Raw genomic sequence first — 22,811 nt, 5'->3', positions numbered from 1 at the left:
GTATTTTGGTAAGTTTTAGGATTAGGGTTAGTGTTAGGGATTTGTGTTAGCATTAGTGTTATGGTTAGTTTTAGGGTTAGAAGTTAGGGTTATGGTTAGTGTTAATGTTAGGGTTAATGTTAGGGTAGGGTTAGGGTTAGCGGTTAGGTTTAGGGATAGGGTTAGGTTTAGGGTAGGGGCCCATGGGAGGTTCCACGTGCCCTCGGCCAGGTGACCCCGGCATGTCAGATGCACTTTGCAGCCTCCTTCCCCATGGCCAGGACTGTGCTAACTTAGGAATGTGTTAGGGTTAGGTTTAGGGTTAGGTTTAGAGTTAACGTTAGGGTAGCGTTAGCGTTAGGGTAAGGGTTAGGATTAGACTGAGGTTTGGGTAATGGTTAGGTTTAGGGTTAGGGTTTGGTTTAGGGAAAGTTTAGGGTTAGGATTAGGATAGGCTTAGGGTTAGGGTAAGTGTTAGAGATTGGGTTAGGATTAAGGGTTAGGGCTAGTGTGTTGGTAAGGGTTAGGGTTAGGTTTAGGGTTAGGGTTAGAGTTTTCGGTTAGCATTAGGGTTACGGTTAGTGTTAGGGTTAGAAGTTAGGGTTATAGTTAGTGTTAGTGTTAGGGTTAATGTTAGGCTTAGGTTTAATGGTTAGGGTTATGGATAGTGTTAGGTTTAGCGTAAGGGTCCATGGGAGGTTCCAGGTGCCCTCAGCCAGGTGTCTCCGGCCTGTGTGCGCTGACCTAGGAATGTGTTAGGGTTAAGTTAGAGTTAACGTAAGTGTAGCGTTAGGGTTAGTGTAATGGTTAGGATTAGACTATGATTTGGGTTAAGGTTAGGGTTAGGGGTTGGGTTAAATTTATGGTTTAAGGTTAAGGTTAGGGTTAGGTTTAAGGTTAGTGTTAGGGATAGGGTTAAGGTTAGGGTTAGGGTTAGTGTTAGGGTTAGGGTTAGAGATAGGGTTAGTTTTAGGGTAAGAGCCCATGGGAGGTTCCAAGTGCCCTCAGCCAGGTGACCCTGCCATGTGACCCGGCCCGTTCAGATGAACTTTGCAGCCTCCTTCTCCATGGGCAGGCCTGCGTTAACCTAGGAATGTGTTAGGGTTAGGGTTAGAGTTAAGTTTAGGGTTTACATTTAGGGTTAGGGTTGGGAATACAGTTAGGCATTAGGTTTCGGGTAAGGTTTTGGGTTAGGGATTTGGTATAGGGTTAGGCTTAGGGGTTAGGGTTCAGATTAAGGTTAGATTTAGGGTTATGGTTAGGGTAGGGTTTGTTTTAGGATTGGCAATAAGATTACGTTTAGTGTTTGGGTTAGGGTTAGGTTTAGGGTAGGGCCCATGGGAAATGACAAGTGCCCTTCACAAGGAGACCGTGGCATGGCACCCGACCCCATCAGACGCACTGCATAGCCTCCATGCCCATTGTCAGGACCACATTGACATAGGAATGCGATTTCACGCCTTTCAGAGTGCAGAGTAACACACTATTCTGACTCGGGAATTCAACGTTAGGGTTAGGGTTAGAGGTTAGGGTTAGGGTTATGCTTTAGGGATAGGATTAGGGTTATGCTTTAAGGATAGGGTTAGGGTTAGGGTTTAGGCTTAGGTTTAGGGTTAGAGTTAGGGTTAGGGTTAAGATAAGTGTTACAGATAGGGTTAGGGTTAGGGTTAGTGTAGCTTAGGGTAAGTGTTAGAGTTAGTGTTAGGGTTATTGGTTATTGTTAGGGTATTGGAAAGGTTTAGGTTTAGGTTTAGGGTTAGTGTTAGTGTTTTGGGTTATCATTAGTGTTAGTGTTAGCAGTTAGGATTAGGGTTAGGGTTAGGGTTAGGATTAGTGTAGGTGCCCATGGGATGTTCCACGTGTCCTCGGCCAGGTGTCCCTGGCATGTGACCCGGCCCGCTCAGATGCAGATTGCAGCCTCCTTCCCCATGGGCAGGACTGTCCTAACCTAGGAAATTATTAGGGTTAGGTTTAGAGTTAATGATAGGGTAACGTTAAGGTTAGGTTTAGACTAAGGTTTGGGTTAAGGTTAGGTTTAGGATTAGGGTTAGGTTTAGGTAAGTGTTAAAGTTAGGGTTAGGGTTAAGCGTTAGGGTTACTGTTTTGGTAAGGTTAGGGTTAGGTTTAGGGTTAGGGTTAGGGATAGCGTTAGGTTTAGAGTAAGGGCCCATGCGACGTTCCAAGTACCCACGGCCAGGTGTCTGCGGCATGTCACCCAGCCGGCTTAGATGCACTTTACAGCCATCTTCCCCATAGGCAGGACTGTGCTAACCTAGGAATATGTTACGGTTAGATTTAGGGTTGGGTTAGGTTAGAGTTAACGTTAGTGTAAGGGTTAGGATTAGACTAAAATTTGGGTTAGGGTTAGATTTAGGGGTAGGGGTTGGATTAAGGTTATGGTTTAAGTTAATATTAGGGTTAGGTTTAGGGTTAGTGTTAGTGATAGGGTTAGGGTTAGGGTTAGGGTTAGAGATAGGGTTAGTTTTAGGGTAAGGGCCCATGGGAGGTATCATGTGCCCTTGGCCACGTGACTCTGGCATGTGACCCAGCCCACTTAGATGCACATGGCAGCCTCCTTCCCCATAGGCAAGATTGCGTTAACCTAGGAATGTGTTAGGGTTAAGGTTAGGGTTAGGGTCAGGATTAGGGTTAGTGCTAGGGTTAGAGTAGGGTTTGGGTTTAGTTTAGGTTTAGGGTTACGTGCTAGGGTTAGCGTTAGGGTTGGGGATACTGTTAGGGATTAGGTTTCGGGTTAGATTTTGGGTTAGGGATTAGGTATAGGGTTAGGCTTAGGGGTTAGGATTCAGAATAGGTTTAGGGATAAGGTTACAGTTAGGGTAGGGTTAGTGTTAAGATTAGCAATAGGGTTACGGGTAGAGTTTAGGTTAAGTTTAAGCTTAGGGTAGGGAACATGGGAGGTGTTAGGTGCCCTTCACAAGGAGACCGAAGCATGACCCCAGGCCCCATCTGCCACACGTGTGTGGCCTCATGCCCCATGGACAGGACCACACTGCCCTAGGAATGTCATTGCAAGGCTCCCAGAGTGCAGACAGACACCCGGGCCTGACTCGGGAATTGAGGCCCTGGGAGCAGGCCAGGAGGTCTGGCGTTTGAGGAGTCCCGACTGGCAGTGTGCAAGAGGCCTGAAAACCCACTTTCTGCAGCTGCCTTTAATGCCTCCAAGCAAGATAGTGTCCCCAGCTGCCTGCGGGCTGAAAGTCACCGCCGACTGGGAAGCGCTGGCTGGGAGGTCATTTTTCAGGGGCCATGGCCCCTGGGGCCCCACGCACTGGGAGAGTTCCCACACTGGCCAGAAAGGTCCGTCACGTTTGCTCTGCAGGAGAGAGCTCCCGAGACTAGGCCTGTCTGAACCGTGCTCAGCTCCAGCAGAGAGAACACCCCGGGCACCCACCTGTATCCTGGGCCTAGGGGCCCCAACTGGCATTTTTCTCCCAGGGAGGGCTCACTCGGGGCGAGCCAGCAACTGCCTGTGGCAGCATCCCAGGGCTGTTTGCTTCCTTCTGTCTGAGCTAGCTTTGCTCCCTGCAGTGATGTTGAGCAGGCCCGCCACCCCTTGAGGGGGGACCCTGGGAGGTGCCAGTTGCCCTCGGCCGGGGGAACCCAACATGGCCCCTGGGCCCCTCCGCCGCACTTGCTTGGCCTCCTGCTCGATGGGCAGGACCGCGTTGCCCTAAAAATGTCTTTAGAAGGCTCCCAGAGTGTGGGCAGTCACCCTGGCCTGACTTGGAAATTGAGGCCCTGGGAGCAGGCCCGGAAGTCTGGCGTCTGAGGAGCCCCACACTGGCTGCACGCGAGAGGCCTGAAAACCCACTCTCTGGGTCTTCCTTTCCTGCCTCCAAGCAAGAGAGCATCCCCAGCCGCCTGCAGGCTGACAGTCACCCTCGACTGGGAAGTGTTGGCTGGGAGGTCATTTTTCAGGGGCCATGGCCCCTGGGGCCCTGTGCCCACAGAGGACTCCCACACTTCTTGGGAATGTCAAGGCACCCTCCACACGGCTCTTTCATCACGTTTGCTCTGCAGGAGAGAGCTCGCAAGACTAGAACTCTCTGCACCGTGCTCGGCTCCTGCGGGGAGAGTACCCTGGGCGCCCGCCTGGATCCCGGGCCTAGGGTTCCCAACTGGCATTTTTCTCCTGAGGAGGCTTCACACAGGGCGGCCCAGCAACTGCCTGCGGAGGCATCCTGGGGCTCTTTGCTTCCCTCTGCCAGAACTAGCTTTGCTCCTCACGGCGGCGTTGGCCAGGCCTGGGGCAGGCCCGCCAACCCTCGCCAGGGCCCCCAGGCCAGTGCTGGCTGCCCTCAGCTGGAGGACCCCAGCATGTTCCCCGGCCCCCTCCGCTGCACTTGCGCATCCTCCTGCCCAATGCACAGGACCGCACTGCCCTAAGAATGTCTTTGAAAGGCTCCCAGAGTGCAGGCAGACTCCCTGACCTGACTCAGGAATTGAGGCCCTGGGAGCATGCCTGGAGGTCTAGCGCCTGAGGAGTCCCACAATGGCTGCATGCGAGAGTCCTGAAAACCCACTCTCTGGGGCTGCCTTTCTTGCCTCCAAGCAAGATAGCATCCCCAGACTCCTGCGGGCTGAGAGTCACCCCTGGCTGGGAAGCACTGGCTGGGAGGTCATTTTTCAGGGGCCATGGTCCCTGGGCCCCCGCACCCAGGGAGAGCTCTCATACTGCCTGGGAATGCCAAGTCCCCCTCCACACGGCTCTTCTATCACGTTTGCTCTGCAGGAGAGCTCATGAGAATAGGCCTGTCTGAACCCTGCTCGGCTCCTGTGGGGAGAACACCCTGGGCGCCCACCTGGATCTCCAGCCTAGGAGCCCCAACAGGCATTTTTCTCCCGGCGAGACCAAATCACCTGTCCTGCCTCTTGAGAAACCTGTATGTAGGTCAGGAAGCAAGTTGGAACTCAACATGGAAAAACAGACTGGTTCCAAATAGGAAAAGGAGAGTTCCAGGCTGTATATCGTCACCCTGCTTATTTAATTATATGCACAGTACATCATGAGAAACGCTGGGTTGGATGAAGCACAAGCTGGAATCAAGAATGCCAGGAGAAGCATCAATAACCTCAAATATGCACATGACACCACCCTTACGGCATGAAAGTGAAGAAGTAATAAAGAGCCTCTTGATGAAAGTGAAAGAAAAGAGTGATAAATTTGGCTTAAAGCTCAACATTCAGAAAGCTAAGATCATGGCCTCGAGTCCCATCAAGTCATGACAAATAGATTGGGAAAGAGTGGCAGACTTTATCTTTTGGGGCTCCAAAATCACTGCATATGGTAACTGCAGCCATGAAATTAAAAGACACTTAATCCTTGGAAAGAAAGTTATGACTAACCTTGACAGCATATTAAAAAGCAGAGACACTACTTTGCCAATAAAACTACGTCTAGGCAAGGTTATGGTTTTTCCAGTAGTCATGTATGGATGTGAGAGTTGGACTTCAAGAAAGCCGAGTGCCGAAGAATTGATGCTTTTGAGCTGTGGTGCTGGAGAAGACTCTCGTAAGGCCATTGGACTGCAAGGAGATCCAACCAGTCCATCCTAAAGGAAATCAGCCTTAATATTCTTTGGAAGGACTGATGCTGAAGCTCCAATACTTTGGCCACCTGATGGAAAGAACCAACTCATTGGAAAAGACCCTGATGTTGGGAAAGATGGAAGGTGGGTGGACAAGGGGAAGACAGAGGATGAGTTGAGTGGATGGCATCACTGACTCGATGGACATGAATTTGAGGAAGCTCCGGGAGTTGCTGATGGACACGGAAGACTATTGTGCTATGGTCCATGGGGTTTCAAAGAGTTGGACACGACTGAACGACTGAACTACACAACTTGCAATTAATCACCAATAATTTAAATAAAAGGTCGATTTTCATTAATGATTCATTAAAAGGACAATTTCAATTATGAAATCAAAGGCCAAACAACAGTACAATGGGAAAAATGCATAAAATTCATAAGATATAAATAATAATTAAAAGAAGCTTATAACTAGGTCCAAAGTACCAACATATATAGTCTTGGGCACTTTCAAGTAAGACTGTGCAATTATAGGGACAGCATATGGCCATTGTGCATGAGAGACAAAAAATAATACAAGAAGATTAAAACTTTATTATGAATCAAACATTACTAAGTTTCCCTAAGAAACCAATGAACAAAATTATCCAGGAAAGGCAAACCATACTTTTAATGAGGCCAATTTCACAGAAAAAAAAAATGCTTCATAATGAACTGTTCAAGGAAGCAACTAAATAAACCTTCAAATAAGTTTAAAAGGTTTGTTTAAAAAAAAAAAAGGTGAAGGAGAGCTATACCTCTCCCATCTATGTGAATTTAGGTTTAAACTAGTTTTGTCTTGGACATTATATAAGGCAAAAAAAAAAACCCCACAACCCACCCTCCCCCACAAAAAAAGCAGTGTTTTTAATATATTGTGTTTCTGTGTACTCAGTTGTGTCTGATTCATGGCAACTCCACAAATTCTACCCAGCCAGGCTCTTCTATCCATGGAATTCAGGGCTATTTTTCCTGTCATAGTAAATGCCCATCCTGGGTGACCCAAAGGCAAGGGCTCAGAGGCTCGTTAGAGACTAGCTCCTTTTAGCTGTGCATAGAGCTGGCTCCTCACTGGGATGCCTGTGGCCTGGGGCTCCCAGAGGGGAGAGCAGCACTCGCCCCACCGTGTGGTCACTGCTAGAAGTGCAGGCTGCTCCTCACTCCCCCCTTTAGAGTGTCCCTGTGGGCAGAAATATGTGAATTTATTCAAGGTGGAAATTCAAAATGAAATGCAACCAAACTTCCCACAAGGTCTCCAAAAGAACTCAGGAACAGGGAATTGGAATCTGGATGGGATGACATGAATGGAGATGGAAACTTGACACCTTACACCAAATTCACTTCAAATTATCCCTAGACATACTTTCCATGAAAACTTTTCACAAATCTAGAAGAACAATGAGCAGAAATTGGACACGTGCTTTGAGTCTTCACACGCAAAACTAAAAGGCAATCCACAAGAAAAACCCAGAGAATACAGTGCACTTTGTAAGATCAAAGATATCTACTATGGTAAAGACCTTATTACAAAAGCAAAAGACAGGTCATACATCGTGAGACAAATAATTGCAAACACATAGCTTATCAAGGATTTGCCTTTAAACAGAAAAAGAACACTAACAAAACAAGCCTGTGAAAATTAGGGAAAGGTCTGAAGGGACACCAGACCAAGGAAGACACACACAGAGTATACTGGATGATGTCCAGCACTGAGGGCCTCAAGAAACAACAGTCTAGTTGCACTCCCTCAGTCCTGTGTGACCTTGGATTAAGCTTGTGATTCCTGGTGGCTCTGAGAGATGGACAGGAAAGAAGGGGAAGAGAAATCATTTGCATTTCTAATACTCATAGCAAAGTCTTACAATGAGAAGGGAATTATCACCCCCACTGACAATGACATTCACTGAAGAGAAATACCCACTAGTCCATCTAGCCCAGAAGCGAAGGAAGGACCTGTTCTCAGAAAAATGCAAGAGATGGAAGAAAGAAGATCAAACGCACACAAACCAGGGGAATGATAAGCTGTGCTCATGGATTGAAAGCATTCCTATAGGTAAAATGATGTCACACTCCCACAAGGCAATCCATAGGCTCGATGTTATTCCTCCCAAAATACCAATGGATTTTTGCACTGAACAAAGAATTCCAAAAGGTGTATGGAAACAGAAAAGAGCCTAAATTGTGAATAGAATCAGACGAAAAAGCCCCGATATGGACATACAAGGTTGTGTGAAAGGAAATTAGACTACAAAACTAGGATCCTTAGGACAGTATCGGAGAAGGCAATGGCAACCCACTCCAGTACTCTTGCCTGGAAAATGCCCTGGACGGAGGAGCCTGGTAGGCTGCAGGCCATGGGGTTGCGAAGAGTCAGACACGACTGAAGCGACTTAGCAGCAGCAGCAGTAGGACAGTATGGTGTTGGTAATGCAAAAATACACACAGATCCAGATTGATGGAATAAAGTTGAGAGTCCAGAAATAAACCCCGGCATCCATGGTCAACTAATCTCTGACAAAGAAGGGGAAAATATCCAAATGGGAACAAGAAAGCCTCTTCAATAAATGTCCATGTGAAAACCAGACAGCTACATCTGAAGAATTTTATTGGTTTTTATCTCAGACCACCTCAATATCGGTGAAAAACGTCAACCTATAGACTGATGTTATGAGATAGCTAGAAATAAGCATAGGTCAAAGACTCCTTAACACCAGGGTCTCCTTCACATTTAGTGGGCAGAAGCAGAAATGGGTTTCTTCAAGTAAGGGAAACAGGAAAACTAAGTACACCAATGGGTTTCCATCCAATTGAACATCTTTGCAACAGAAAAGCTAAGCATTCACAACTCCAAAAGATGGTAAACTGAACATGACAGACTACTTCCAAGTGGTGTATCTGATAAGAGGTTCATATATAAAGAGACTAAGAATGCACAGCACTCAGTCTCCAAGAAACACCACCACTATCCTTGACCCTTCCCCCAATACCAACTCCAAACTAAAGCCTTTATCTGACTCTAACCTATCCCTAAAAACCCTAATCTAATCTAATAATGTACACGTGCATTCATAGGCATACATCCATCCACACAAGAGAGAGAAAGAGGAAGGCATAGACTGAATTTAAAAAGAAAAATAGAGAGACACATCCAGAGAGAGACGCAGAACAAAAGAGAGGAAATGAGTAGATTGTACAGACTTTTCAAAAATGTATATCAAAGTTAGAAGCAATGACAGTGCCCATCCACCCCAGAAGGGGGAAAATGAGCCAAGTTTATGAGAGTAAAAGACAAGAATGCAGGGAGCCATTATAAGCTCAGCCACTCACAGAAGCCGAGCTGGGACACTTGAAAAGAATCTCAATGGAGAAAGAGGACCAGAAAGTTGCTTACCCTTTTATATAACAGAGGAAGACCTTCAAGTCTTCCTTTCAGTCCTCCAACTTGGATGTGGGGTCTCAAAACAGTCATGAGGGGGATGCCTTTTCCTGGGTACCACAGCACATCCAGGCCTAGTTCTGCCCCATTCTGTCCTATGTCAGCCCTGTATTGAATCCTTCTTTCTGAAGTCTCAGTGCACAAGCTCCAGGCGATATCAGCCCCAGATTGAAAGGCATGGAGGTGCTTGTAGGCCGACAGAGCTAGGAAGCAGAAGGGAGAATGAACCCGACTCTGCAGATGGAGAGACTGGGGAAACCCTGAGGGGCATATGCTTGTCCAGGGCCACATCATTTATGAGAAGAAGGAGCCTGGTCTGAAAGCAGCTGGGTCCTCAGAGCTCAGGCTCTGGATGCACCCAGGCCTCCCCAAGGCTGTGGGGTGGGCTGTGTGGGTTTCACTGTGCCTGCACATGGCCTAAGGTGGTGGTTGAGCAGTCAGAAACCCAGAGATTCCCTTGGGGAGCTTAGTGTAAGGGACTTCAGCACGAACTCCAGGAAATGATGTCACTTCCCGGTAACAGAACCCAACAGAACCCAGAACCGGGTATCCAGGCCTCCAGAGCGGAGAGGAGCCCCAAGACAGACCACTTGTTGCCAAGTTGTTCTGCTGGTTGCCCCTGCCCAGAGGACGGGGCCTCAGGAGAGCTCCAAGGCAAGAGTGTATGGGAACCCTATTGATACTGGCTCAAGGCCCCCCTCGAGAGGCTTCTGGCCCTTTGCCCGAAGGAACAGAAAGGTAACATGGGGACCCCCAGGCAGGGCCAGGCCACCTCTCCCATGCCACCTGGAAACACTGGGTCCTTTCCCTGTGTGTGTGGATGGGAGTTTCTTGGGGTGTGTTTCCCTCAAGTAAGCACAGGTGGATGTGGGGTCAGAAGCCTGTGGGCAAGTTATATCCACACCCCAGGGGAGAGCAGGTTGGGCAGGATGGGGAGAGTGCAGGCAGCGCTGGCGGCCCAGGCTGACCTCACGCCCTCAGGTGGGTCTCCATCCTCCCGGGTAGGGATCTGAGCAGACACACGTCTCTGCCCCTTCTGGGAACAGAAGTTCGAGTGGGCAGAAGCAGCAGCTATCCTGGCCAGGCCCAGCTCAGAAAACTCCAAGCAGGGCTGGCTGACAGTCACTGTCATTGCAGAGCTACCCACATGATGAGGCCGAGAAAGGGGACATCCCATCCATCTCCCCGAGGGAGGGGTCGGAGCTCCACCCCCTCGCCCATGAGGCCCAGTGCAGGCTCCAGGTGAGCATGCCCACGGAGGGTTCAGCCCAACTGGGAGTGAAGAGAATGCGGGGAAGGCCTGCTTCCAAGACACCACCCAGGTCACACCCATCAGCCCAGTCTCAGGCTGCCACAGAGCTCAGCACACCAGGCTCCGACACAGAGCACTGAGAACCCCTGCCTCTGAGGCAGCAGGAGGACCTGGAGCCCAGCATGGCAGAGCACAGAGGTGAGGACGCTGGGGCTGGTGCATGGGAGTGTGTGGTGAGGGGTTGCTGAGCTACATAGGGACGAGTCCCAGAAAGCTGGTGCTGGGCCGGGAGCAAATGCTGGCCTCACACCACCCATCTTGCACACTTCAGTCAGAAAAGACATCCTACGCTGAGTATTCTTTGGGAATCTCTTGGAAGCTTTCTGTCCTGGGATACACACCCGACAAGGCTGGCCTGTGGGTAAACTTTTCTTCTCTCCCATCTCTAGCACTGGCCTCCAACTGCAACCAGGCTCCACTTCCCAGACCTGTGCCTACAGAGGTGGTTGCTCCAGGTGCAGGGCCCAGGGATCCACTGAGGGGAGATGGAGAATTGAGACTTCCCCTTGCAGAGACACTAGGCCAGCTGGGTACTGGCCAGTACACTGGCAGATCAAATCTCTGTGCCTACAGGCCCCCCCGACCCAGGCACTGATTTCCCACCTCCTCAGCGAGAACCTCCACATTCACGTGCACCTGCACCTGCTCGGGCTTTAGCAGGAGAACCCGAGACAGAGGATGGGTCACCACCTCTGCAGGGAGAGCCTGCCCTGGCTCCTGCCCAACACCCAGACGCCCACGATGAGTCACCCACCCCTGCAGGGAAAACGGACCCCTGCTCTGGACAGAGACCCAGAGCCCTTCCTGGAAACACCATGTCCAGGGGAGCGGTCAGCTCTGCAGCCTCCATCCCTGTCTGCTCACTGTGGATGCCATCAACTTGGTCCGCACCCAGGGGAGATTGAGTTCCTTTCCCCTGAACTTCTTTTCATCTGGTTTGTGTGTAGCGTTCTTGTGATGTTTTACTTTTTTAATGGCTTCCTGTTTTTTTTTGTTAATTTTTATTAATAAATTTTACCTTATTTGATGCAATTTGGGAATATTAAGGCCTTCACAGTGGTGTGTAACCATCACCACTGTCTACATTTGGACCCTCTCATTCTATCCCCCCCACTTCGCAGCAAAGCCTGTATTCATGTCAAGCACTCCCTGTTCCTCCCTCCCCCACGCCAGGTCCCTTGAAAGATTGTTACTGAACCATGAAAAGATGCCGGGATTCTTGGCCTCCAGAGAATAAGCATTCATGGCCAGAAACGAAGCTTGATTGCTCAGCACTTTTGTGTGATAAAGTTTTATTAAATTATAAAGGAGATAGAGAAAGCTTCTGACATAGCACTAGAAGGTTGCAGAAAGAGTACCTCCTTGCTAGATCCTAGCTGAATGTTATATAGTCACCAGCAGTCTGTTAATGAAAGAAAGGAATGTCTTAAAGCTCAGAATTGCACCAGGCCCCTCATCCATAAGATGTATTTTGGGAGAATCTTGGCACCAGACGAGTCATCCCAGGCCATAAACCGATTGACTTGAATCTTGTAGAAAGGCAGATTACCATACAAATAGTTTCGTTTACATAGATTAGGGGAACAATGTCTGAGTATAACATACTGGTTTGTCAAGTCGGTTCTGAGCCATTAAGCGGAATCGACTTGAAGGCAGGGTTTGAGGTAAATGCATAGTACATTAACATAGCTTAAGACAAACATTTCCATAAGAAGAATAAATTGATTAACTCAAGGTTTGAAAATAGTTAACTTCAGGTGGAACCAGGTGTCATTATCGCAACACAGCATTTTAAGAGAAACCTCCTTTTAAATTTGTATAGAGAAGGGGAAAATAAAATATATCAACAGTTTGTTTCCTCCTGCCGCTTAAGAGATAAAAATGTCTGGCACTCGCAGCTTATTTCCTCCATTTGAAGATCCCTGGCCTTCCTGTCTGTTACCCTCTCATTCCCCCCTTTTCTTTAAGGAGAATTATGTCGCCTAGGGAAAAGGGGCGTCATTCTCATTCTGTAACTGCTTCCAAGCTGACAAGGGGCGTTGTCCCTAAATTGGTGAAGCAACATATTCTCCTAACCCTCATACTGAGGATTTCTGATACAGGGGCCCCAAGTAGTAGTTGGAAGAAGCTGCAGCAGTAGCAGGAGTTTGAGCACCCATTTGTAACTTAGAAGCTTTCATGCGACTAGAAACAAATTCAGTTACACAGTTACAGATGCAGGGAGCAAACAGCAAAAACAGAACAATCAGCATTAAACCGAGACAGTTCAGTTCAGTTCAGTTGCTCAGTCGTGTCCGACTCTCTGCGACCCCATGAATTGCAGCACGCCAGGCCTCTCTGTCCATCACCAACTCCCGGAGTCTACCCAAACCCATGTTCATCGAGTTGGTGATGCCATCCAACCATCTCATCCTCTGTCGTCCCCTTCTCCTCCCGCCCCCAATCCTACCCAGCATCAGGGTCTTTTCCAATGAGTCAACCCTTCGCATGAGGTGCCCAAAGTATTGGAGTTTCAGCTTCAACATCAGACCTTCCAATGAACACCCAGGATTGATCTCTTTTAGAATGGATTGATTGGATCTCCTTGCAGTTCAAGGGACTCTCAAGAGTCTTCTCCAACACCACAGTTCAAAAGCATCAATTCTGCGGCGCTCAGCTTTCTTCATCGTCCAACTCTCACATCCATACATAACCACTGGAAAAACCATAGCCTTGACTAGACGGACTTTTGTTGGCAAAGTAATGTCTCTGCTTTTAAACATGCTATCTAGATTGGCCATAACCTTCCTTCCAAGGAGTAAGCGTCTTTTAATTTCATGGCTGCAATCACCATCAGCAGTGATTCTGGAGCCCAAAAAAGTAAAGTCTGACACTGTTTCCACTGTTTCCCCATCTATTTCCCATGGAGTGATGGGACCAGATGCCATAATCTTAGTTTTCTGAACGTTGAGCTTTAAGCAAACTTTTTCACTCTCCTCCTTCACCTTCATCAAGAGGCTCTTTAGTTCTTCTTCACTTTCTGCCATAAGGGTGGTGTCATCCGCATATTTGAGGTTATTGATATTTCTTCCGGCAATCTTGATTCCAGCTTGTGTTTCCTCCAGCCCAGCGTTTCTCATGATGTACTCTGCATATAAGTTAAATAAACAGGGTGACAATATACAGCCTTGACGTGCTCCTTTTCCTATTTGGAACCAGTCTGTTGTTCCATGTCCAGTTCTAACTGTTGCTTCCTGACCTGCATACAGGTTTCTCAAGAGACAGGTGAGATGGTCTGGTATTCCCATCTCTTTCAGAATTTTCCACAGTTTATTGTGATCCACACAGTCAAAACCGAGACAATGTATAATCAAAATTAAAAGTCACGTTATGTCTATAGTTAAAGTACAAAGTGTTGCAGCAGTCCCTTTTAGGGATGTTAGATGTCATCAGATGAAGAAGAGGCATCACATATGATTGTTGTTGAAGGTATTCACAGACTTGGAGGAAATCTCTTCCTTGAAGTGGAGATGTCCACCATGGGAAGCCTTCCACTGATGAAGACGGGAGTGCTCCACAGACCCAGCAGTTAGACTGATTGTGGAATGCAGCGTAGGAGTGAGCCCAGGACAGGAAGTCATTGTCTTGAGGATCAAACGGCAGACTCGGGAATTTTGGTGTCAGCAAAGTAGGCTCACATAGATTATCAGGCCCATCTAAAAAGTACAAAGTCAGAGCATAGAAAGTAAAGACATAAAATGAAGTCACTTAGTTCTGGTCAGGGTGCCACCTCTTAACTTGAGTGTGGTATACCCACAAATCAATTCCTGGCACTTTGACAGCTGTGGGAGAAGAAAGAATAACCTGGTAAGGGCTTTCCCAGAAGGGTTTGAGGGATGGGCCCCCAGACCCCAATGTTTTTATGAGGATCTCATTTCCTGGCTCAAATAGAGGCTTGCTTGACTCAGAGGCTGGGTCAGGAGTCATCTCCTGGTGTTCCACTAATGCCTGTTGAAAAGCTGAGAGCTGAGATACATAATTAGTTAATTCCAAGGCTTCAGGGTCTATAACAATATCTGTGCATAAGAAACCTTCCATAAATACATTCAAAGGGGGACAGTCCCTCCTTTTGGGGGATAGTTCGGGCCCTCATTAAAGCTATGGGTAGGACTATAATCCAATTGTCCTGTGTTTCTTGAGTTAATTTGCACAGAAGTCTTTTGATAATGTCATTAGCTTTTTCAACCTTTTCTGAGGATTCGGGTCTCCAGGAACAGTGTAAGTGACATTCTATTCCTAGAGCTTTAGACACCCCCTGAGTTACAGCAGCTTTAAAGGCAGAGCCATTGTCACTCTGAAGTCTCCGTGGCAGCCCAAACCTGGGGATAATTTCATGGATTAAAATCTTTATAACCTCCTTAGCCTGTTCACTACAACAGGGAAAAGCCTCAACCCATCCAGTAAAAGTATCTACCCAAACTTGTAAGCAAGAATATCCATTAGCTTTGGGCGTATGAGTAAAATCAATTTCCCAGTCCTCTCCAGGATACTTTCCACTTGGTTGTAATCCAGATTTTGCTAGCTTTTCAGTCTTTGGTTATTTTTCTGACAAACCCCACACCTTTTTGAAATGTTCTTTAAAGTTTTCATTACATTTTTACCTTCAAACAAATGAGAAGCCATCTGGTAAGTACTCTCTGCACCCAAATGAAAACTCTGGTGTAAACCCTTAAGAATTTTCCACTGAGCATTTTGAGGAATAATTAATCATCCATCCTTGGACAGTAACCATCCTTTATCAGTAATCTTTGCTCCTCTTTCCTCATATCTTTCTAATTCTTCCTCAGTATATTGTGGTTGTTCCCGTTCCACAGGACCTGTCCAGATCAAAGGCATCTGCAGTGAAGGGGTTCCAGAAAGTGCCGCTTTTCTGGCTTGACAGTCAGCCAACTGATTACCTTAGGCTACTTTACTCCCATCCCTGCTGTGCCCTTTGCAATGCATCACAGCTACTTCTTTAGGACAATATATATCAGTTAAAAGTCTCTCAATCTCTCTGAAATGCTTAATAGGTTTTCCTGTTGTTGTTTTAAACTGTCTTTCTTTCCATATTGCAGAATGAGCATGTAAAGTCAAATAAGCATATTTAGAATCAGTGTAGATATTTACCCACTGCCCTTTGCTTAACTCTAGAGCTCGAGTCAGAGCCACAATCTCTGCTAACTGAGCACTGGTTCCCTGGGAGGAGCGATTTTGCTTCTAAAACCTGTACAGCTGTCACCACAGCGTAACCTGCTTTATGCTTTCCATCCCGAACAAAAGAACTGCCATCTGTAAATATTTCCATGTCAGGATTGTCTAATGGGGTATCCATTAGATCTTCCCAAGCTGCATAGTTTAAAGTTGGAAATTTGGAACAATCGTGATCAGGTGTTTCATTTTCTTTCTCAGGAAGGAAAGTGGCAGGATTTCAATTTCCACAAACTTTAAGCCTAGTTACTGGTCCTTCTAACAACAATGACTGATATTTAAGAAGGCTACTGTCTATCATCCAAATATTAACCTTAGAATTTAAGATTCCACTCACATCATGAGAAGTCAGTACAGTAAGGTTTCATCCATTAATTATTTTTAAAGCTTCAGGTGATAATAAAGTCACTGCCCCAATTACTCTTAGGCAGTGGGGCCACCCAAGTGAAATTACGTCTAATTCTCAGCCTAGATAAGTGATAGGTTGCTGGTGAGGTCCTCCGGGTTGTGTCAAAACTCTCAAGGCCATACCTTTTCTTTCAGTGACGAACAAATTAAAGCCTGACCCTGTGGGCAAGCTCAAAGCGGGAGCTTACAGGAAAGCAGTCTGAAGAACCTTAAAAGCCTTTTGAGTATCTGGAGACCAAACCAGTTTGTTGGTTTGAGTCTGCTGAGTTCCAGCTATAAGATTATATAAAGGCCGGGCAAGCTCCCCATAACCCGGAATCCAAATGTGGCAGTAGCCTATGATTCCCCCAAATCCTCTCAGTTGTCTTAAAGTCATAGGTAGGGGATGATTTAGTATAGGTTTGATTTTCTCGGGGCCTATAGCCCTAGTCCCTTCTGATATGATTAGGCCCAGATATCTAACAGATTGTTGGCAAAGCTGAGCCTTTTCTCCTGATGCTTTGTAACTGCAGCCTGTCAGAAAGTTGAAAAAATTGTCTGAGGCTCGTGAACAAGCTTCCTCGGTCTCATCACAGAGCAAAATATCATCTACATATTGTAACACCTCTGCTTCAGAGATACTAAAGTTTTGTAGATCTCGTGACAAACTTTGTCCAAATAAGTCAGGACGGTCATGAAATCTCTGGGGCAAAACTGTCCGGTTAACTGAGAAGCTGGCTGTGTAGGGTCTGCAAAGGCAAATAGAAATTGACTTTCCTTCACCAAAGGCACTGAATAGAAGGCATCTTTCAAATTAATTACTGAGAAATATTTGGCTCCCTCAGGAATTTCAGACAATAGAGTATAAGGATTAGGCACCACGTGGTGTAAAGGAACTACAGCCTCATTTATTATTCATAAATATTGAACTAGTCTCCATTTACCATTTGATTTCTTTGTACCCAAAATAGGAGTGTTGCAAGGACTGTTACGGGGAATTGATAGTCTCTGCTTCTTTAATCTTCATTGATGGGTTTTAACCCTTCCTTGACCTCAGGTTTCAGTGGATACTGCTTCTTATGTGGAAATAAGTGTGGGTCTTTGAGCTTGACAGCTATAGGAATAGCATTTTTTGCTCAACCCACAGATTTTCCATTAGCCCATACTCTAGGATGTACATTTTGTTCAATTAAAGGGAGAGAAAGGAAGGGCTCCATATTCATGAAAACAGAGGCATGGACATTGCTCAGTATATCCCTCCCCAAAGAGGGTGAGGGAGACTCTGGCACGATCAGAAATTCATAGTGAAACTAGCACAAAGTCCCAGTTACAACTTAAAGAACACTGAAGTAATACCTTTTGGCTCTTTCAGACAGTCCCATTACGGAAGCGGATCGGGAAGGAAGTGGGCCAGGAGCTTCAGTAAGCATGGAGTAAGTTGCCCCAGTATCTAAAAGAAGATAGACGGATTGGCCCCCCACAGTTATTAATACCCAGGGTTCATCAGGTGTAATTAGGATGGGAGCTTGTGTGGGGACCCTGGGCACCTTCAGTCCTAATTGTCTTGAGAGTCTGACCCCTGAAACCTATGCCTCTGGGGGCAGTCTCTCCTCCAGTGTGGTTCCTTGAAGACTGGACATACAGCCGGGGGCAGCTTGGATGTCTGAGGGCAATCCTGCTTGAGGTGCCCCTCCTTTCCACAGTAATAGCAAGCCTATCCCTTTTCACCTGGGTCCCTCTGGGCATTTTTCTCAGGCTGTTTAAGAACGGTTCTCATAGCCATTGTGAAGGCTTCTGCCTGTTCCTTTGTCTTTTTCTGCCCTTCTTTCTTTTCCTCATATTCCCTACCATAATAGACTGTCTAGGCCAGTTGTAACAGATTATGTAAACACTGATTTGTTCCATACACCCGTTTTAATAGCTTACGGCAGATATGTGGAGCCGACTGAGTGAGAAATCTATTTTAAGATCACTATTCCCTCTTCACTTTTGTGATCAATCTCAGTGAATCTGCAAAGGGCTTCTCTCAGTCTATCTAGGAATTTACCAGGAGCTTCCTTCTCCTCCTGTCCTATGTTTGCCAATTTGCCATAGTTTAAAGGCTTAGCATGCACCTGCCTGAGTCCTTCAAGAATACATCTGACAAAATAACTCTGATCCCATCTTCTATTAGCTGTGTTGTAGTCCCAATCTGATTCTGTAATGGGGACCGCCTGATTCCCAGTGGGGAGGGCAGCTATCTCATCCTCCCTCTCCCCTACCGATTCATTACCAAGCCATTCATCTCCGTAAGCAACTGCTTTCCCCAAAACTTGACTTTTTGAGTCGGGAATCAGTGTTTGTCCCAAGATATACATCACATCTTTCGAAGTAAGGTCATAAAGCAGAGTGGCACCTTTAAAAGCACTAATATATTTTTCTGGGCCCTCTAAATATTCTCCCAGATTCTCCTTGATTCTTTGCATTGCTTTTTAAGAAAAAGGCTTATTAACTCTCTTAGACTGATTATTTCTCCCGGTGGGTGCTTCATGAAGAGGCAATAGCTTGTGTGGCTGTTCCTCAGTCTCTCTGGCCGCTCTGAGTGTATGATCCCAGGGATAGATTGGAGAAACCTGCTTTTCTTTATCTCCTTGTCTCCTGTCCTCCATCTCATGTCTTACTTTGATGGTCTGAGTTTCTATTGAAACCAGAGTAGTCTGAGGTCATACTGAGACAGGAGTTGTTTGGACCTCTACATGGGCAGTTTGAATCTCAGTTTGGGTTTCCACTGAGACCAAGCAACCCTTCTTGGCAGGGAGGGGAGTTGTTCTCTGGCTTTCAGTTTGTTCAGTTGGGAGCCCCGGGTACGGGGGCAAAGTAGGAGGACAGGAGGGACCTGAAGGTGTTACACCCAAATCTATAGCCTTAAAACAGAAGTCTGGCATATTTCACAGAGAGAAAAGAGGCAACATATATGTTACTTCTACCCATTTCCCTTGGTTTTCTACAGAACCGGTCTAATTGTAAACCAGTATTATACTTAAGAGACCCTCCAACCGGCCACCGTTTGCCATCCTCCAGTGGGTACCATGGCCATGCAGTATCACATAGGAAGAGAAGGTGTGTCTACTTTAAGCCCTGGGGATCAAATCTATCCCAGTTTTTCAGGATACAGTTCAAAGGAGTGAGGCTGGAATTGTTAACTCCCATCTGTAAAAGAGAAAAATGCGACCAGCGCCATCTTTCTACCGGAGGCATCCCTCCCTTCTCTAGATGGGGGTGTAGACAGACTTTACACCAAAGCTTTTCCTTCCTGGCCAGACTTAGTCTGTCCCTTACAGACACAGGCAATGTACTCATCCCTCCTGGTTCTACCATCAAGAGGGGGTGGGGATGCACCAGGGGTAGACCTGATTGCATCCTTGACTGACGTCCAGCTCCTCACCAATAAAACCTTGTTTGCCTCTGATGCCACCAGGGGTGCAATCAGAGTAATCTTCTGGAATGCCTCCCAAGCTAAGACCGCTGGGGGAAACATTCGTTACCTGAGTGCCTGTGCATGACCCTGAGTATATTCCTGACCAAGATAAGGTTGATACAAATATAAAACTGAGATGTTCCTTCCAAGTGTCACCACACCAGTATAAGAGCCTCCTCTGATCCACTAAGAGCCAGTGTTACCAAAGGAAAAGAAAAAATAAAATACCATTGTAGTTCCAGTCTGAGTAACCTTTAACTTCAGAGATGCTCTTGGAGCTAGAGCTCCATCTATCTTCTGAACTTTGGATTCCTAGCGAGGCTGGGCGCTTCCTGACTACCAATCCAAGTTTGGGACGTAAGTAACAGTACACAGTAATAGCATAGATAACAAGTCTCTTGAAATTCTATGATAAGATAGATAGGTTAGTACTTCTAATTCCCAAGGAGTCATGAAATGGTCAAAGAGACCAAAAAGTTTGATCGGGAAAGGACAGTTTTGTTCACACACTTTGCCCATTTCTGGTCGATCCCCAAAGGAGACATTGGGTGCCTCTTGGCATTGGCAGGTCGGTATAAACCCCCGACAGGTTTCTGCCATAAGCCGTATGAGGTCACTGCAGAACCGCAGAGCAGGGCTCCTCACTTGCTTCGTGCAGGGCATTTCATTCATTCACACAAGCACTCCGTAGAGTTAGTAAAGTACTGCAGAAAACGTGTTCACTAGGAGAACAAAGAACTAGAGCTCCAAGCATCCTTACCTTGTCCTGAAGAATCCCGGACAAGCCCTCAAGATGAAAGGTTGTTGCTGAACCACAAAAAACACTGGGATTCTTGCCCTCTGGAGAAGAAGAATTCAATCTGGGGCCAGAGATGAGGTTTGATCGCTCAGAGCTTTTGTGTGATAAAATTTTATTAAAGTATAAAGGAGATAGAGAAAGCTTCTGACATAGGCATCAGAAGCAGGCAGAAAGAGTACCCCCTGCTAGATCCTCGCTCAATGTTATATAGTCACCAGCAGTCTGTTAATGAAAGAAACGAATGTCTTAAAACTCAGAATGGCACCAGACCCCTCATCCATCCCATGTATTTTGGGATAATCTTGACACCAGAGGAGTCATCCTGGACCATAAACCGATTGACTTGAATCTTGTAGAAAGGCAGATTACCATACAAATGGTTTCGTTTACATAGATTAGGAGAACAATGTCTAAGTATAACATACTGGTTTGTCAAGTCAGTTCTGAGCCATTAAGTGGAATCAACTTGAAGACAGGGTTTGGGGTAAATGCATAGTACATTAACATAGCTTAAGACAAATGTTTCCATAAGAAGAATGCATTGATTAACTCAAGGTTTGAAAATAGTTAACTTCAGGTGGAATCATGTGTCATTATGGCAACACAGTATTTTAAGAGAAACTTTTAAATTTGTATAGAGAAGGGGAAATATATATCTATATCTATATCTATCTATATATATCTCACCAGTTTGTTTCATCCTGCCGCTTAAGAGATAAAAATGTCTGACACTTGCAGCCTATTTCCTCCATATGGAGACCTCTGGCCTTCTGGCCTGTTACCCTCTCACCCTAACAAACTTTAGTCTTCTTTCTCCATTTGTTCCCATCCTTTGGGTGTCCCCAACCAACGCCAATCACTGAAATGATAGAAAACTGGATTTTTTTCTGACTGAAAGTGAAATTTATAGTCTCTCAGTCTTGTTCGACTCGGCAACCACATGGATTTTACAGTCCATGGAATTCTCTAGGCCAGAATACTGGAGTGGGTAGCTTTTCCCTTCTCCAGGGTTTTTTCTGACTCTCCACATATTGTAAGACAAAACTTGAGAATTCTTGTTTTAATTTTTTTTGAAGTAGCCTTGCGTATCTGAAACCACAGTGTAGGTACTTTCAAGATGTCATCTGCTGGGAGCCAGCCCATGAGATCCCACTCATGACAGAGTCATGGGAAAGAGGAATGATTGGGCATGGCTTCTCAGGCCTCAGGGATTCTCAAAAGGCTGCCTCAGCACTCACCTTAAAGATATCTGTCTTTCTGATGTTTACTATAAAAAACCTCTTCTTATTTTCTGTGACTTAGGCAAAAGGCCTTTCCCGATTTCCTTCTAAAATAGATCATTCTGAAACCTCAAATCAACAAGGCCCCTGAATGGTAGCACCCTAAATAAAATTATCTGGGATATAGAGTATGCTGATCTAAATTCCTTTTGCTAACATATTAATTTGTTTAATAAATAAGCCTGTGCCTTTAGAGCTAATATGCATAACTGCTCCTTAATAATAAAACAACATTGAGAGCCTCCACACAGAAAGCCCCTATGGGCACAAAACCCTTCGCAGGAAAAAAGGCTTGTTAGGAAATATAAGAAATATTGCTTTATGAAACTGTTACTTAGTCTATATTTACTCACTATGTTTTTACTCTTAATGTATTTAGCCTATATAATGAAAGCATAATAGTTAAAAATTTATAAAAGTTTGGCTTTAATACAAATAATAAGACAATTGTTGATTTAACTGATGATTCTTACTTGGAACTGACCTTCAGCTTGCTGTTCTTTGACTTTATGGAACTACATTCTTTTCTGTTAAGCTCAAGGCATAGAGTAAATTACTGAAAATAGGTTTTACCTTGAAACTTTCTATTGATGAATTCTTTCCTGCTGTGCCTGATACAAAAGTGTTCTGACTGATCAACCCTTATCAATGGAGAGTCACAAGATGTTAGCAGGCCCCCAGGCCAGAAGATGATGTAAACAAAATGAGGCTTTTGGTAACTAAAAACATGCAAACGGTTTCGATGAAGGTCAAAACTGCTGGCCTATTAAGCTGAATTGATAGGCCCATTAGGCTGAATTCATATGCCCATTAAGCTAAATTAGTATGCCCACTAAGGTGAATTGGTATGACTCTATACTTTACATTTGTTTCTATGTACCACAAAAAAATATAAAAGCTGTCTTAAAAATAATAAAGTTGGAAGACACTTGGGAGACACTTGGAAACACCGAGACTCGCTGTGTCTTCTCATTTGCATCGCCGACGCCGTCCATCCTGAGGGAACCCCTGGACCTGCTGGAGCTGGACTCCGGCAGTCATCTGCAAAATGAAACCCTTTCCACAAATGTGATCAGAATCTCCAGATAGGCATTGCTATTGTAAGTGTGATATCTCAGCCAGAAGGCAAATGCTGAGCTCTTCTTGTGGCACAAACAAATACACAGAATAAACCAAGAAAGAGAGCTGGAGAAATGAACCACACCAACAACCGGAAAAACGTTCCTCATGAGACAAAGCTAGTGAAAACCCAACATTCTATGGCCCCAAAACCCTCTTGGAAGTGAATGTTCAGTAAGGGAGAGAAGAAACATGTGAAGGTCCAAGGAGAGGTAATGCCCA

General features: G+C 45.8%; 2 long non-coding RNA genes across 2 annotated transcripts in view; one reads left to right on the top strand and one right to left on the bottom strand.

The window, feature by feature from the left end:
* Nucleotides 1-9,565: 9,565 nt before the first annotated feature.
* LOC145534319 (uncharacterized) lies at nt 9,566-22,419 on the top strand. Its single transcript, XR_014074462.1, has 2 exons — nt 9,566-10,456; nt 17,307-22,419. It is a non-coding gene; the product is annotated as an uncharacterized LOC145534319 (long non-coding RNA).
* The window catches only part of LOC145534320 (uncharacterized), a 165,611-nt gene continuing 154,378 nt past the window's right edge, over nt 11,579-22,811 (bottom strand). The window contains exon 3 of the long non-coding RNA XR_014074463.1: nt 11,579-14,013. This is a non-coding gene — a long non-coding RNA (uncharacterized LOC145534320). The remainder of the gene's footprint in view (nt 14,014-22,811) is intronic.

Source organism: Giraffa tippelskirchi, chromosome 14, assembly GCF_054371585.1.
Source record: "Giraffa tippelskirchi isolate mGirTip1 chromosome 14, T2T-mGirTip1v1.2.pri, whole genome shotgun sequence".
NCBI lineage: Eukaryota > Metazoa > Chordata > Mammalia > Artiodactyla > Giraffidae > Giraffa > Giraffa tippelskirchi.
This window is presented reverse-complemented; position numbering and strand designations above follow the sequence as displayed.